Here is a 5,375-nt window from a genome sequence, read left to right on the forward strand (position 1 = left end):
GCATTAATGCACAGAATTTTCTCCATTTTCAGATTTGCTCCCATAAACTTTCCCTTTGATTTTTCATATCGCTTATGTAACCAGTAAGCACAGACAATTGTGATAAGGATGAAAGTGAAAGTGTTAGTCGCTCAGTCATGTCTGATTCTTTGAGGCCCCATGGACTGTAGCCCACAAGGCTCCTCTGTCCGTGGGATTCTCCAGGCAAGAATACTGTGGAGTGGGTTGCCTTGCCTTGGCCCAGGGGATCTTCCCCACCCAGGGATTGAACCCGGGTCTCCTGCATTGGAGACAGATTCTTTACCTTCTGAGCACCAGGGAAGCCAATAAGGATGAGCCAGTTGCAAAGGGTATTAACAGGGAAATTCAGAAAGAGCTTTTTAATGTTTAATTTAACAATGAATCTTTTCAGACATGTATGCCTGGATATGATATTATATTTCATATACATGACTTAGGTAACATTGTCTCCTACTAAGATTATTATTTATAAAATAGAATAAAAATATAAATATCTTCTGGGGCTATATGGAGAGCACCATCATTTCTAGGCTTGATGCTACCTGAAAAATATTTGAAAACCACTGACATATACTTGGATCTTTGGCAGAGTTGTTTATTTTTCCTAAGAATCCAAAGCAGGCAGAAATTTGTTGTGAAGCAGCCTTTCTGGGATTTACACTTCCCTGACATTTTCCTGGTGTTCTGAGTCATTTCCTTCTGAGCCACAGCTTGTCTAGTCACCAGGCGGTGTCTGGGTCATAGAAACAGTCTAACAAATTTTAAAACTCTTCGAATGGATTCTGTCCTGTCCTTCTTGCATTTCTTAATGCCATGATGCCTGCAGTGATACACCTTAAATCTACTTTTCTTTGCTATTCCCTTTGCTCTTGCCAGGACAGTTATTCAAAAACTGTCCTCTCAGTCTCAGCCTTCTGCTGCTTTTCTGTGTTTCTCATAATCGTGCATCACAAAAGTTCAAAGCATTGGTCTTGCCAGAGGGAGCCTGGCCTTGAGGAGAAGACAGAAAGAGCAGGAGGCAGGCAAAGGTAGGCAAGACTAGAGGGCAGTGGGGAGGGAATGGCAGAGAACAGCCGTAACTTAATAATTACTCTCCTATCACACAATCATCTGTTTATTTAGTCAGTAAATATTTATTAAGCACTAGGTGCCAGGGCCAGGGGATATAAGGGTAAACCAGATGGACACAGCCTCTGTTTTCATGAAGCTTTGCCTGATGAGACACAGCGAAGAGTAAGTAGCCATTTACAGCACACTGGGTGGAGTACCACGGCACATGGTACTCCATCATATGTTGAGTACCAGCAGTGATGAGTACCAGTGATGAGTTGTGTACCATGAGTGATGAGTTGTGTACCACAGTGCAGTACCATGATGAGTACTCCATCATGTGTTGAGTACCAGTGATGTATTGAGTACCAGCAGTGCAGGGTACTATGGGCGCTTGTGGACCGGGGCAGAGGTAGGAGGAAAAGCTTCCTAAGAAGGCTAGATAAGACACCAAGAAGCAAGAGGCTGTCAGTTGTTCACTAAGACTCATTCTTTTCTCCTTCCTTTAATAAAGTGTGTTAATTGCTCAGCCATGTCTGATTCTTTGCACACCCACGGACTGTAGCCTGCCAGCCTCCTCTATTCATGGGATTCTCTAGGCAAGAACACTGGTGTGGGTTGTGCACTTCCTTCTCCATCCTTTAATAAAAGCATGTCTGCCCAGCTGGAGATTACCTTTCCCAGGGTTCCTTGCAGCTTAACCGCAGCTATGTGACTAAATTTAGGTCATGAGATCTAAGCAGCAGCGATGTGCTACTTCTGGTTTCTGGGATGTGCCTCCTGTCTCCTATTCCTATTGCCTGAAAAGTGGTAGTAACTGGGACAGCCATCTTAGACCATGAGAGGGAAGCTCAGTGGTGAAGGTAGCCGAGGAGAAAGGTAAAATGAACCAGAAAAAATGCTGGACAGCAGAGCTGGCTGACCAGCCCAAGACCTATAGACTATTATGTGGAAAAGAATAGACAACGTGTATCTGGTGGAACCTACTGGTATTTAGTTTCTATTAGGGCAGCTAGCAGAGAAGGCATGGCGCCCCACTCCAGTACTCTTGCCTGGAAAATCCCATGGGTGGAGGAGCCTGGGAGGCTGCAGTTCATGGGCTCGTGAAGAGTCAGACATGACTGAGCAACTTGACTTTCACTTTTCACTTTCATGCATTGGAGAAGGAAATGGCAACCCATTCCAGTGTTCTTACCTGGAGAATCCCACAGACAGAGGAGCCTGGTGGGCTATAGTCTATGGGGTCTCAACAGAGTCAGACACAACTAAAGCGACTTAGCAGCAGCAGCAGCAGGACAGCTAGACCAATACATCAAGCCTTATATCAGGTTTAAAAGTGTAAAAGGTTTAACAGAGTTGCAAATTCAAAATCTCCTCTTCTTAGCCACTTGGCATCCCATAGTGTAATTCAGGAACAGTCCTTGCATCAGCTGATCTGGAAGGCATGTGAGAAATGGGCTGTTTAGAGCCAATGGAAAGGTAGCTTCAGTAATATAGGTACTTTTCCAATTTAATTCGCCTGAAATTTTCTTAAAGACAAAGATCCACAGCCTTAGGAGCTAAAAGAGTAACTTGAAGGAGAAGGATTTATGTATCTGGCTCCAAACTGAACTCATTTCTATTAGCAAGACACAGGACATGGAGAAACCAGGAACATAGTCATTTTTCACCCCCTGTCTTGGAACTCTGCTGGCCAGCGTCCAGGGAGTGATTTTAGATTACAGTGATCAGTTCAGTTCAGTTCAGTCGCTCAGTCATGTCCTACTCTTTGTGACCCCATGAATTGCAGCATGCCAGGCCTCCCTGTCCATCACCAACTCCTGGAGTTCACTCAGACTCACGTCCATCGAGTCAGTGATGCCATCCTGCCATCTCATCCTCGGTCGTCCCCTTCTCCTCCTGCCCCCAATCCCTCCCAGCATCAGAGTCTTTTCCAATGAGTCAACTCTTCGCATGAGGTGGCCAAAGTACTGGACTTTCAGCTTTAGCATCAGTCCTTCCAAAGAAATCCCAGGGCTGATCTCCTTCAGAATGGACTGGTTGGATCTTCTTGCAGTCCAAGGGACTCTCAAGAGTCTTCTCCAACACCACAGTTCAAAAGCATCAATTCTTCGGCGCTCAGCCTTCTTCACAGTCCAACTCTCACATCCATACATGACCACTGGAAAAACTGTAGCCTTGACTAGATGGACCTTAGTCAGCAAAATAATGTCTCTGCTTTTGAATATGCTATCTAGGTTGGTCATAAATTCTCTTCCAAGGAGTAAGTGTCTTTTAATTTCATGGCTTCAGTCACCATAGTGCAGTCAAATAGTGCAGTGATTTTGGACCCCCCAAAAATAAAGTCTGACACTGTCTCCACTGTTTCCCCATCTATTTCCCATGAGTGATGGGACTGCATGCCATGATCTTCGTTTTCTGAATGTTGAGCTTTAGGCCAACTTTTTCACTCTCCTCTTTTGCTTTCATCAAGAGGCTTTTTAGTTCCTCTTCACTTTCTGCCATAAGGGTGGTGTCATCTGCATATCTGAGGTTATTGATATTTCTCCCGCCAATCTTGATTCCAGCTTGTGTTTCTTCCAGTCCAGCGTTTCTCATGATGTACTCTGAATATAACTTAAATAAGCAGGGGGACAATATACAGCCTTGACGTACTCCTTTTCCTATTTGGAACCAGTCTGTTGTTCTATGTCCAGTTCTAACTGTTGCTTCCTGACCTGCATACAGATTTCTCAAGAGGCAGGTCAGGTGGTCTGGTATTCCCATCTCTTTCAGAATTTTCCACAGTTTATTGTGATCCACACAGTCAAAGGCTTTGGCATAGTCAAGAAAGCAGAAATAGATGTGTTTCTGGAACTCTCTTGCTTTTTCCATGATCCAGCGGATGTTGGCGATTTGACCTCTGGTTCCTCTGCCTTTTCTAAAACCAGCTTGAACATCAGGAAGTTCATGGTTCACATATTGCTGAAGCCTGGCTTGGAGAATTTTGAGCATTACTTTACTAGCATGTGAGATGAGTGCAATTGTGCAGTAGTTTGAGCATTCTTTGGCATTGCCTTTCTTTGGGATTAGAATGAAAACTGACCTTTTCCAGTCCTGTGGCCACTGCTGAGTTTTCCAGATTTGCTGGCATATTGAGTGCAGCACTTTCACAGCATCATTTTTCAGGATTTGAAATAGCTCCACTGGAATTCCATCACCTCCACTAGCTTTGTTCATAGTGATGCTTTCTAAGGCCCACTTGACTTCACATTCCAGGATGTCTAGCTCTAGGTGAGTGATTACACCATCGTGATTATCTGGGTCATGAAGATCTTTTTTGTATAGTTCTTCTGTGTATTCTTGCCAACTCTTCTTAATATCTTCTGCTTCTGTTAGGTCCATACCATTTCTGTCCTTTATCGAGCCCATCTTTGCATGAAATGTTCCCTTGGTATCTCTAGTTTTCTTGAAGAGATCTCTAGTCTTTCTCATTCTGTTGTTTTCCTCTATTTCTTTGCATTGATCGCTGAAGAAGGCTTTCTTATCTCTTCTTGCTATTCTTTGGAACTCTGCATTCAGATGCTTATATCTTTCCTTTTCTCCTTTGCTTTTCACCTCTCTTCTTTTTACAGCTATTTGTAAGGCCTCCCCGGACAGCCATTTTGCTTTTTTTTTCAACTTGCAGTGATCACTGCCCCTCAATTCCTGGGCATGTCTGCTCAGATGGCACCTCATTGGTCTCCAGGTTTGCTTGTCACACCCTGGGCCATTTCTTACATCTTGACTCTTAGCTCAGTCCCCTACTCTTTCTTCCTTGATGGTACAGTGGCTGGCTGTCACTATAGTGTCAGTAAAGCAAGTTGGGAGAGACGGGCCCTCAGAGGTAAACTAGACAAACTCAGGACCATGATGTCATCTGGTTCATCACAGATAGTATCAGTCAAGACAAGTTAGGTTGTGCTGCAATAACAAACAAACCCCCAAACTCAAATCCAGTGTGGCTCAGCAGTATCTGTAATATAACCACTTGAGGGTTCCCAGAGGACCATCCACAATACCACATTTCAACATGAGGCTTCAGGCTTTGTTGTGGCAAGAGGAGGGAGAGCATGGAGCATCGTGGTTCCTGGTGCTCCCAAGCAGAAGTGAGTCATTTATTGGACATGCCAGTCACATAGCCACTCTTGCCTTCAAGGACTAGGGTTCGCAATCTTCCCATGTGTATTGGAGGATAAAGGAAACTGCAAATGTTGATGAGCAGCATCAAGGCCCACCTCAGAGACCACACTGTGAGAAGGCTGATGGGGGAATAGGAAGTCTGC

Source organism: Capra hircus, chromosome 4, assembly GCF_001704415.2.
Source record: "Capra hircus breed San Clemente chromosome 4, ASM170441v1, whole genome shotgun sequence".
NCBI classification, from domain to species: Eukaryota; Metazoa; Chordata; class Mammalia; order Artiodactyla; family Bovidae; genus Capra; species Capra hircus.